The sequence below is a fragment of the Mercenaria mercenaria genome, chromosome 9 (assembly GCF_021730395.1).
Source record: "Mercenaria mercenaria strain notata chromosome 9, MADL_Memer_1, whole genome shotgun sequence".
NCBI classification, from domain to species: domain Eukaryota; kingdom Metazoa; phylum Mollusca; class Bivalvia; order Venerida; family Veneridae; genus Mercenaria; species Mercenaria mercenaria.
In genome coordinates, this window is record NC_069369.1 from 44,195,646 (window position 1) to 44,208,890 (window position 13,245).

The 13,245-nt window shown below is 39.3% G+C and overlaps 1 protein-coding gene across 1 annotated transcript in view; it reads right to left on the reverse strand.

The window, feature by feature from the left end:
* Positions 1-13,245, reverse strand: part of LOC123546154 (structural maintenance of chromosomes protein 3-like) — a 446,003-nt gene that overhangs the window by 212,771 nt on the left and 219,987 nt on the right. The window lies entirely within an intron of this gene.

Consider the following 13,245-nt stretch of genomic DNA (forward strand, 5'->3'; position numbering starts at 1 on the left):
AAAATAATTGAACAAGAGGGCCATGATGGCCCTATATCGCTCACATTGCACTTGAGGACAAGAAGGTCCTCAAAAAATATCTAAATCCAAAGGACAGGAACAACACAGGGAAGAAATTTAACCGAAAAGAAAATAAAATCTTACAAGGTATAGATATGTCAAAATACACCTAAAAATTGGAGGTACCATCCATGTTGTACCACACAATAGTGGTCTCGGGTTTTCTCTACGGCCAATAAAAAACAAGAGGACCATGATGGTCCTGAATCGCTCACCTCTTCCCACATGATCCAGTTTTGAGTATGACATCGTTTTTTCTATTATTTGACATAGTGACCTAGTTTTTGAGCTCATGTGACCCAGTTTTGAACTTGACCTAGATATTATCAAGATAAAAATTCTGACCAATTTTCATGAAGATCCATTGAAAAATATGGTCTCTAGAGAGGTCACAAGGTTTTTCTATTTTTTGACCTATTGACCTAGTTTTTTAAGGCACGTGACCCAGTTTCAAATTTGACCTAGATATCATCAAGGTGAACATTCTGACCAATTTTCATGAAGATCCATTCAAGGGTATGCCCTCTAGAGAGGTCACAAGGTTTTTCTATTTCAAGACCTACTGACCTAGTTTTTGATCGCAGTTGACCCAGTTTCAAACTTGACTTAGATATCATCAAGATAAACATTCAGACCAACTTTCATACAGATCCCATGAAAAATATGGCCTGTAGAGAGGTCACAACGTTTTTTCATTATTTGACCTACTGACCTACTTTTTGAAGGCACGTGACCTACTTTCAAACTTGACCTAGATATCATCAAGATGAACATTCTGACCAATTTTTATGGAGATCCATTCACAAGTATGGCCTCTAGAGAGGTCACAAGGTTTTTCTATTTTTAAACCTACTGACCTAGTTTTTGACCGCACATGACCCTGTTTCGAATCTGACCTAGATATCGTCAAGATGAAAATTCAGACCAACTTTCATGAAGATTTCATGAAATATATGGCCTCTAGAGAGGTCACAAAGTTTTTCTATTTTTAGACCTACTGACCTAGTTTTTGACCGCACATGACCCATTTTCGAACTTGACCTAGATATCATCAAGATGAACATTCAGACCAACTTTCATACAGATCCCATGAAAAATATGGCCTTTAGAGAGGTCACAAGGTTTTTCTATTATTTGACCTACTGACCTAGTTTTTGAAGGCACGTGACCCAGTTTTGAACTTGACCTAGATATCATCAAGGTGAATGTTCTGACCAATTTTCAAGAAGATCTTGTGAAATATATGGCCTCTAGAAAGGTCACAAGGTTTTTCTATTTTTAGACCTACTGACCTAGTTTTTGACCGCACGTGACCCAGTTTCGAACATGACCTAGATATCATCAAGGTGAACATTCTGACCAATTCTCATGAAGATCTTGTGAAATATATGGCCTCTAAAGAGGTCACAAGGTTTTTCTATTTTTAGACCTCCTGACCTAATTTTTGATGGCACATGACCCAGTTTCGAACTTGACCTAGATATCATCAAGGAGAACATTCTGACCAATTTTCATGAAGATTTTGTGAAATATATGGCCTCTAGAGAGGTCACAAGGTTTTTCTATTTTTAGACCTACTGACCTAGTTTTTGACCGCACATGACCCAGTTTCAAACTTGACCTAGATATCATCAAGGTGAACATTCTGACCAATTTTCATGAAGATCCATTGAAAATTATGGCCTCTAGAGAGGTCACAAGGTTTTTCTATTTTTAGACCTACTGACCTAGTTTTTGATGGCACGTGACCCAGTTTCGAACTTGACCTAGAATTTACCAAGATGAACATTCTGACCCATTTTCATAAAGATCCCATGAAAAATGTGACCTCTAGAGATGTCACAAGGAAAAGTTTACGCACGCACGAACGGACGCACGGACGACGGACACCATGCGATCACAAAAGCTCACCTTGTCACTTTGTGACAGGTGAGCTAAAAAGTTACTAAAAACTAGAAAATACTTTTGTAGAAAAGCGCATGTCTCCCCCAATGCAAAGTCCTTTAGGCAAGAAGTCAATAGGGGTCAGGAGCGAAAGTCAAAGAGACACTGATGGTTGGCTGCAATAGGGATCATCTACTTGGCATGTCCAGTTATCCCGCTAAATTTCAACACTCTTGGCCTAGTGGTTCTCAAGTCACTGTTCAGGCTCCTGTGACCTTGACCTATGATCAAGTGACCTCAAAATAAATAGGGGTCATCTACTCTGCATGTCCAATCATCCTATTAAGTTTCAACATTGTAGGTCAAGTGGTTCTCAAGTTATTTCCAAAAAATGATTTTACATGAACAGGCCACTGTGACCTTGACCTTTAATAGACTGACCCCAAAATCAATAGGGGTCATCTACTCTGCATGTTCAATCATCCTATGAAGTTTCAACATTCTGGGTCAAGTGGTTCTCAAGTTATTGATCGGAACTAGTTATCAATGTTCAGGCCCCTGTGACCTTGACCTTTAACGGAGTGACCCCAAAAACAATAGGGGTCATTTACTCTGCATGAACAATCATCCTATGAAGTTTCAACATTCTGGGTCGAGAGGTTCTCAAGTTATTGATTGGAAATGGTTTTCCATGTTCAGGCCCCTGTGGCCTTGACCTTTAACAGAATGACCCTAAAATCGATAGGGGCCATCTACTTTGCATGTACAATCATCCTATGAAGTTTCAACATTCTGGGTCAAGTGGTTCTCTAGTTATTGATTGGAAATGGTTTTCCATATTCAGGCCCCTGTGACCTTGACCTTTGATGGAGTGACCCCAAAATCAATAGGGGTCATCTACTCTTTATGACCAATCATCCTATAAAGTTTCAACATTCTGGGTCAAATGGTTCTCTAGTTCTTGATCGGAAATGGTTTTCCATGTTCAGGCCCCTGTGGCCTTGACCTTTGACAGAGTGACCCCAAAATCAATAGGGGTCATCTACTCTTCATGACCAATCATCCTATGAAGTTTCAACATTCTGGGTCAAGTGGTTCTCTAGTTATTGATTGGAAATGGTTTTCAATGTTCAGGCCCCTGTGACCTTGACCTTTGACGGAGTGACCCCAAAAACAATAGGGGTCGTCTACTCCAGCAGCCCTACAACCCTATGAAGTTTGAAGGTTCTAGGTCAAATGGTTCTCCAGTTATTGCTCGGAAATGAAGTGTGACGTACGGACAGACGGACGGACGGACGGACGGACAGAGCAAAAACAATATGTCTCCTGGGGAGACATAATAAGCTATTTATAGTATCGTAAAAAGGAAGTAATTAAAAAAAAAATATTGTAAGTGAACAAAAGAAGGATCTGCCAAATAAATCTGCTGACATAAATGAAATTTCAGATGAGTATCTTCATTAGTTACGGAGATATACCAGTTTTAATTTGAAATAAAGGGAGGTAATTTGACATAAAATCAGTCCATAGTTATCTACCCTGATTGTCTCAGTCAAACTAATAACAAAAATGAAATTTCAAATAAGTCCTATAAGTACTTACTGATATAAATCCATTTTGATTACAATCAGGGGAGGTAATCAGATATAAAATAACTCTTGAACCTACGATTGGATCTGATTTGTCATGGAATCCAAGATTTATTGTTGTTGAAGATATTTTGGAAGTTTGTATTAAATAAAACCATAAATGAAGTCTCTATATGGCTGCAAAAGCTAAAATAGCCAATTTTGGACCTTTAAGGGGCCATAACTCTGGAACCCATGATGGAATCTGGCCAGTTCAAGAAAGGAAGCAAGATCTTGTGGTGATGCAAGTTGTGTGGAAGTTTGGTTAAAATAAAATATAAATGAAGCTGCTATTGTGCAGACAAGGTCAAAATAGCTAATTTTGGCCCTTTCAGGGGCCATAACACTGGAACCCATAATGGAATCTGGCCAGTTCAAGAAAGGAACCAAGATCTTATGGTGATACAACTTGTGTGCCAGTTTGGTAAAAATCAAATCATAAATAAAGCTGCTATTGTGCAGAAAAGGTCAAAATAGCTAATTTTGGCCCTTTCAGGGGCCATAACTCTGTAACCCATAATGGGATCTGGCCAGTTCAAAAAAGAAACCGTGATCTTATGGTGATACAAGTTGTGTGCAAGTTTGGTTAAAACAAGCAAATTCGATGAATTGGAATCCCCCGCCGAAAGGGTCAGAGTTGAGGAACGGCAAAAAAATATATCCAGCAAAATGTTAAGAATGTTACCAAGAAGCAAATAATTTCATTAGTCAAAATCAAATTAAAAGAAAATGAATGGTTTGTTTGGGTGGGGGGTGGGTGAGGATACAACAGTTTACATGTTGATTATAAATATTGATAGAAAACGAAAAATGAAAAAAAAAAAAAAAAAAAAAAAAAAATTGGGGGGGGGGGGATGAGGGTGACCAAGGTAAGGTGGTGACCAGGTGTAGGTACACAACATCACATGTTTATAATAAATGTTCATGGAAAAGAATGAAAGAAGTTTAATGAAATTCTTCCAATTGGTTGGTTTGTTATGTACAGATCTGTGGATTTTTAAACAATTAAAGGGCAATAACTATATGGAAAATTGACCAATCGAAAAAAAACTTGAAGGGCATCGTCGCAGTATCTTGGTTCATGTCTATTTCAAGTTTGATGAAATTCTACCTGCTAGTTACTGAGAAATGGCTGCAGACGGACATTTTTCATTAAATCAAGGGCAATAACTCTGAGGGAAATTGACCTATCAAAAAAAAAACTTGACGGGCATCAGCGCAGTATCTTGGTTCATGTCTATTTCAGATTTGATGAAATTCTACCTGTTAGTTACTGAGAAATGGCTGCAAATGGACATTTTTTATTAAATCAAGGGCAATAACTCTGAGGGAAATTGACCAATCAAAAAAAAAACTTGACGGGCATCATCGCAGTATGTTGGTTCATGTTTATTTCAAGTTTCATGAAATTCTACCAAGTAGTTACTGAGAAATGGCTGCGGACGGACGGATGGACGGACGGACTGACAGACTGACGGACTGACGGACGGACAACGCCATTTCATTACCCCCGTCCCGATTTCATCGGCCGGGGATAATAAAATCATAAATGAAACCACTATTATGCAGACAAGAAATTGTTGACGCATGGACTGACGACGGACGACGGGTGATCACAAAGGTGAGCTAATAAAACCATAAATGAAGTCTCTATATGGCTGCAAAAGCCAAAATAGCCAATTTTGGACCTTTAAGGGGCCATAACTCTGGAACCAATGAAGGAATCTGGCCAGTTCAAGAAAGGAACCGAGAGCTTGTAGTGATACAAGTTTTGTGCAAGTTTGGTTAAAATCAAATCATAAATGAAGCTGCTATTGTGCAGACAAGATCAAAGAGCTAATTTTGGCCCTTTCAGGGGCCATAACTCTGGAATCCATTATGGGATCTGGCCGGTTCAAGAAAGGAACCGAGATCTTATGGTGACACAAGTCTGATTAAATTCAAATCATAAATGAAGCTGCTATTGTGCAGACAAGGTCAAAATAGCTAATTCTGGCCCTTTCAGGGGCCATCACTCTGGAACCTATAATGGAATCTGGCCAGTTCAAGAAAGGAACCAAGATCATATGGTGATACAAGTTGTGTGCAAGTTTAGTTAAAATAAAATCATAAATGAAGCTGCTATTGTGCAGACAAGGTCAAAATAGCTAATTCTGGCCCTTTCAGGGGCATTAACTCTGGAACCCATCATGGAATCTGACCAGTTCAAAAAAGGAACCAAGATCTTATGGTGATACAAGTTGTGTGCCAGTTTGGTAAAAATCAAATTATAAACTAGAAAATGCTTTTGTAAAAAAGCGCATGTCTCCCCCAATGCAAAGTCCTATAGGCAAGAAGTCAATAGGGGTCAGGAGCGAAAGTCAAAGAGACACTGATGGTTGGCTGCAATAGGGATCATCTACTTGGCATGTCCAGTCATCTCGCTAAATTTCAACACTCTTGGCCTAGTGGTTCTCAAGTCACTGTTCAGGCTCCTGTGACCTTGACCTTTGATCAAGTGACCTCAAAATAAATAGGGGTCATCTACTCTGTATGTCCAATTATCCTATTAAGTTTCAACATTGTAGGTCAAGTGGTTCTCAAGTTATTTCCAAAAAATGATTTTACATGAACATGCCACTGTGACCTTGACCTTTAATAGACTGACCCTAAAATCAATAGGGGTCATCTACTTTGCATGTTCAATCATCCTATGAAGTTTCAACATTCTGGGTCAAGTGGTTCTCAAGTTATTGATCGGAACTGGTTATCAATGTTCAGGCCCCTGTGAACTTGACCTTTAACTGAGTGACCCCAAAACCAATAGGGGTCATTTACTTTGCATGAACAATCATCCTATGAAGTTTCAACATTCTGGGTCGAGAGGTTTTCAAGTTATTGATTGGAAATGGTTTTCCATGTTCAGGCCCCTGTGGCCTTGACCTTTAACAGAGTGACCCTAAAATCGTTAGGGGTCATCAACTCTGCATGATCAATCATCCTATGAAGTTTCATCATTTTTGGTCAAGTGGTTCTCAAGTTACTGACCGGAAATGGTTTTCAATGTTCAGGCCCCCGTGACCTTGACCTTTCACAGAGTGACCCCAAAATCGTTAGGGGTCATCTACTCTGCATGACCAATCATCCTATTAAGTTTCAACATTCTGGGTCAAGTGGTTCTCAAGTTACTGACCGGAAATGGTTTTCAATGTTCAGGCCCCTGTGACCTTGACCTTTGATGGAGTGACCCCAAAATCAAAAGGGGTCATCTACTCTTCATGACCAATCATCCTATGAAGTTTCAACAATCAGGGTCAAGTGGTTCTCTAGTTATTGATCGGAAATGGTTTTCAATGTTCAGCCCCCTGTGACCTTGACCTTTGACTGAGTGACCCCAAAATCAATAGGGGTCATCTACTCTTCATGACCAATCATCCTATGAAGTTTCAACATTCTGGGTCAAGTAGTTCTCCAGTTATTGATCGGAAATGGTTTTCAATGTTCAGGCCCCTGTGACCTTGACCTTTGACAGAGTGACCCCAAAAACAATAGGGGTCGTCTACTCCAGCATCCCTACAACCCTATGAAGTTTGAAGGTTCTAGGTCAAATGGTTCTCCAGTTATTGCTCGGAAATGAAGTGTGACGTACGGACGGACGGATAGACGGACATGGCAAAAAGAATATGCCTTTCAGGGGCCATAACTCTGGAACCCATAATGGGATCTGGCCAGTTCAAGAAAGGAACCGAGATCTTATGGTGATACAAGTTTTGTGCAAGTTTGGTTAAAATAAAATCATAAATGAAACCACTATCGTGCAGACAAGAAATTGTTGACGGACAGACGCACTGACGACGGACAAATGGTGATCACAAAAGCTCACCTTGTCACTATGTGACAGGTGAGCTAATAAAACCATAAATGAAGTCTCTATATGGCTGCAAAAGCCAAAATAGCCAATTTTGGACCTTTAAGGGGCCATAACTCTGCAACCCCTGATGGAATCTGGCCAGTTGAAGAAAGAAGCAAGATCTTGTGGTGATACAAGTTGTGTGCAAGTTTGGTTAAAATAAAATCATAAATGAAGCTGCTATTGTGCAGACAAGGTCAAAATAGCTAATTCTGGCCCTTTCAGGGGCCATAGCTCTGGAACCCATAATGGAATATGGCCAGTTCAAGAAAGGAACCAAGATCTTATGGTGATACAAGTTGTGTGCCAGTTTGGTAAAAATCAAATCATAAACTAGAAAATGCTTTTGTAAAAAAGGGCATGTCTCCCCAAATGCAAAGTCCTATAGGCAAGAAGTCAATAGGGGTCAGGAGCGAAAGTCAACGGGACACTGATGGTTGGCTGCAATAGGGATCATGTACTTGGCATGTCCAGTCATCCCGCTAAATTTCAACACTCTTGGCCTAGTGGTTCTCAAGTCACTGTTCAGGCTCCTGTGACCTTGACCTTTGATCAAGTGACCTCAAAATAAATAGGGGTCATCTACTCTGCATGTCCAATTATCCTATTAAGTTTCAACATTGTAGGTCAAGTGGTTCTCAAGTTATTTCCAAAAAATGACTTTACATGAACATGCCACTGTGACCTTGACCTTTAATAGACTGACCCTAAAATCAATAGGGGTCATCTACTTTGCATGTTCAATCATCCTATGAAGTTTCAACATTCTGGGTCAAGTGGTTCTCAAGTTATTGATCGGAACTGGTTATCAATGTTCAGGCCCCTGTGAACTTGACCTTTAACTGAGTGACCCCAAAACCAATAGGGGTCATTTACTTTGCATGAACAATCATCCTATGAAGTTTCAACATTCTGGGTCGAGAGGTTTTCAAGTTATTGATTGGAAATGGTTTTCCATGTTCAGGCCCCTGTGGCCTTGACCTTTAACAGAGTGACCCTAAAATCGTTAGGGGTCATCTACTCTGCATGATCAATCATCCTATGAAGTTTCATCATTCTTGGTCAAGTGGTTCTCAAGTTACTGACCGGAAATGGTTTTCAATGTTCAGGCCCCTGTGACCTTGACCTTTCACAGAGTGACCCCAAAATCGTTAGGGGTCATCTACTCTGCATGACCAATCATCCTATTAAGTTTCAACATTCTGGGTCAAGTGGTTCTCAAGTTACTGACCGGAAATGGTTTTCAATGTTCAGGCCCCTGTGACCTTGACCTTTGATGGAGTGACCCCAAAATCAATAGGGGTCATCTACTCTTCATGACCAATCATCCTATGAAGTTTCAACATTCTGGGTCAAGTGGTTCTCTAGTTATTGATCGGAAATGGTTTTCAATGTTCAGGCCCCTGTGACCTTGACTTTTGACAGAGTAACCCCAAAATCAATAGGGGTCATCTACTCTTCATGACCAATCATCCTATGAAGTTTCAACATTCTGGGTCAAGTGGTTCTCTAATTATTGATCGGAAATGGTCTTCAATGTTCAGGCCCCTGTGACCTTGACCTTTGACGTAGTGACCCCCAAAACAATAGGGGTCGTCTACTCCAGCAGCCCTACAACCCTATGAAGTTTGAAGGTTCTAGGTCAAATAGTTCTCCAGTTATTGCTCGGAAATGAAGTGTGACGTACGGATAGACGGACGGACGGACGGACAGGGCAAAAACAATATGTCTCCTGGGGGAGACATAATAAAGCTGCTATTGTGCAGACAAGGTCAAAATAGCTAATTTTGGCCCTTTCATGGGCCATAACTCTGGAACCCATAATGGGATCTGGCCAGTTCAAGGAAGGAACCGTGATCTTATGGTGATACAAGTTGTGTGCAAGTTTGGTAAAAATCAGATCATAAATAAAGCTGCTATTGTGCAGACAAGGTCAAAATAGCTAATTTTTGACCTTGTGACCTAGTTTTTTTACCAAAGATGACCCATTTTCGAACTTGGCCTAGATTTCATCAAGGTAATCACTCTGACCAAATTTCATGAAGATCAGTTGAAAAATTCAGCATCTATCGCATCCACAAGCTAAATGTTGACAGATGACAGACATCAAGCGATCACAATAACTCACCTGAGCATTGTGAGCTAAAAAGAAACTAGAGTTGTCACAGGAGTGACGAAATATACTCCCACAATATGGCCTTGTCACAGAACTAAGCCAATGTCAAAGTCGAATTTGGTTGACTTTTGACCTACTGACCTCAAAATCAATAGGGGTCATCTGCTGGTCATGATCAACCTCCCTATGAAGTTTCATGATCCTCGGCCTAAGCATTCTCAAGTTACTGTCTGGAAACGGTTTAAATGTTCTGGGTCCCTGTAACCTTTGACCTTTTGAACTCAAAATCAATAGCCTCCATGTACCATCTCTCGACCCAGTTTTACACTATTTTGTGGTAATTATATAGGTTAAAAAATAATCAAATATAAGATATTGACATTGATTGGTAGACTGACCCTTTTCAAAGTTGTGTATTCTATTTTGGGATGTTCACTTCTACTACATGATGTAATACAGGTATGTACATGTAGGTAAGTTTGATCGATAATCACATTCTACAGAGAACCAACTCTCGACCTTTCACCAGTACTGCCTTTACGGTGTCATGACCCAAATCAGACAAATATTTCAGCGATAAAATTTAATGCATTTATTTAAATAGTCCATAAGTTTATATATAGTCTCATCAAAATAAGAAAATTTGTACACATGTATGTGTTAGATCTGACAAACGGGAAACATATCAAAACACAATTAGATTTTCTTGTAAATTTTATCAGGTCAGTGTACTTTGTCAGTTAAAAAAAGGATATGAATAAAATATTCTATAAAACACTTACCAATACTTTGCTCAAAACTGGCAAAAACCAATGAAAATGCCAATAGATTAGTAAAGTACCTTTGCAAAGAGCGGTAATTCAATGATATATTGAAATCAATCGAGAGATGGTAGTGTTCGATAATTGGTACAAGGAGGCTAGGGATCATCTGCTGGTCATGATCAACCTCCCTATCAATTTTCGTGATCCTAGGCCCAAGCATTCTCAAGTTGAGAATTCTAAAATCATATATGAAAGATATAAATGCTCGTAATTTCCATGGAAGGTAACTATAACAAGCAAATTCGATGAATTGGTATCCCCCGCCGAAAGGGTTTGTGGTGAGGAATGGCAAAAAAATATATCCGGCAAAAAGTTAAGGATGTTAATAACAAGCAAATAATTTCATTAGTCAAAATCAATTTAACAGAAAACAAATGTTTAATTAAAGAGTACATAATAAATGTATGATACTTTGATCCTGACTAAAGAATTTATTTTGAATGGGATATGCTTACTGTAATAAGCTTAGCTTTTAAAATTAAATGCAGTTTATTGAAATATGAGCTTGAAGTTTAATTGGAACGGAATATTGTCTTTGAGTGGTTTGGCACCAGGTGTTGCTGTTTTACATGTACATTTGAACTTAAAAAAAACAGATGTCCTTATGAGAACACTGGTAAGATATCTTGAACATGACTGAGGGCAAGGCTTGTGCAGTCACAACTTAACATGTTGAAGGTTTGAACATTTAAAAAAAAACAAAAAACAAGAGCGCCGCCAAGCGGGGCAATATACGCCCGAAGGATTACATCATAGGATGGGAGCAAAATTTTAAGAACTTGACTGTTGTAGCCCGAAGGACTGGAACAACAAAAGGAAAACTTCAAAAAACAAATCCACAAAAAAATATTCAAGGCCTACAAAAAAATCCTTATCAGGCACAGGTATGTAAAAATAGACCTAAAAATTGGAAGTACCATCCATGTTGTACCACAGAAAAGTGGTCTCGGTTTTTCCCTACGGCCAATAATAAAAAAGTTTCAAAATAAGCTATTTATAGTAACATAAAAGGGAAGTAATTCAAAAAAAAAAAATTGTAAGTACAAAAAAGATCTGCCAAATAAAAACAAGAGCACTGCAATGCAGAGCAATATACACAAAGCAAAGTCATATATGACCTTTGACCCTTAAGTGTGACCTTGATCTTGAAGCAAGTCATCCGGAACATGCACTCCGCACATCGTCTCAGTGTGGTGAACATTTCTGCCAAGTTTCTTTGAAATCCTTCCAGCAGTTCAAGAGTTACAGAGCGGACACAAAACAAACTGATATGACTTTTGACCCCTAAGTGTGACCTTGACCTTGAAGCGAGTCATCCGGAACATGCACTCTGCACGTCGTCTTGGTGTGGTGAACATTTGTGTCAAGTTTCTTTGAAATCCTTCAAGGGGATCAAGAGTTACAGAGCGGACACGAAACAAACTGATATGACCTTTGACTCCTAAGTGTGACCTTGACCTTGAAGCGAGTCATCCGGAACATGCGCTCTGCACGTCGTCTCAGTGTGGTGAACATTTGTGTCAAGTTTCCTTGAAATCCTTCAAGGGGTTCAAGAGTTACAGAGCGGACACGAAATTGCTAACGGACAGACACAAAATTGCTAACGGACAGACGGACACCAGCGTCATAACATAATACGTCCCTTTGGGCGTATAAAAAAGGAATGGAAATATATATATGTATATATATTTATTTTTTAAGGGTGTGGGGGTGAGGGGGAACGGGAGAGGAAACAAAATTTCACATGTTGATTATAAATATTGATGGAAAATTAAAAATGAAAAACAAGAGGGTCATGATAACCCTGGATCGCTCACCAGAGTAATATGAGCTACATGTTTCTAATGTCAAACTGATGATTTTTAGAATTTTTTTGGACAATCAAGTAACCCCTGGGGCGGGGCCAATTTTACCCCGGGGGTCATGATTTGAACAAAGTTTGTAGAAGTCTACTAGGAAATGTTACATATCAAATATCTAGGCCTTCTGGTTTATTTTTCGCAAATTTATGAAGATTTTCCTATGTACAATCAAGTAACCCCTGGGGCTGGGTCAATTTGACCCTGCGGGGTCAAGATTTGAACCAATTTTGTAGAGGTCCACTAGGCAATGCTACATGTCAAATATCTAAGCTCTAGGCCTTCTGGTTTATTTTTAGAAAATTTTGAAGATTTTCCGATGTACAATCAAGTAACCCCTGAGGCGGGGCCAATTTTACCCCGGGGGTCATGATTTGAACAAAGTTTGTAGAAGTCTACTAGGAAATGTTACATATCAAATATCTAAGATCTAGGCCTTCTGGTTTATTTTAAGAAATTTTTTAATGATTTTCCTAAGTAAAATCAAGTGACCCCTGGAGCGGGGTCAATTTTGACCCCAGGGGTCATGATTTGAACCAATTTTGTAGAGGTCCACTAGGCAATGCTACATGTGAAATATCTAAGCTCTAGGCCTTCTGGTTTATTTTTAGAAAATTTTGAAGATTTTTCTATGTACAATGAAGTAACCCCATGGGGCGGGGTCATTTTGACCCTGGGGGTCATGATTTGAACAAAGTTTGTAGAAGTCTATTAGGCAATGCTACATGTCAAATACCTAAGATCTAGGCCTTCTGTTTATTTTAAGAAAATTTTTGAAGATTTTCCTATGTAAAATCAAGTGACCCCTGAAGCGGGGTCAATTTTGACCCCGGGGGTCATGATTGAACAAATTTTGTAGAGGTCCACTAGGCAATGCTACATGTGAAATATCTAAGCTCTAGGCCTTCTGGTTTATTTTTAGAAAATTTTTGAAGATTTTCCTATGTAAAATCAAGTGACCCCTGGGGCAGGGTCAATTTTGACC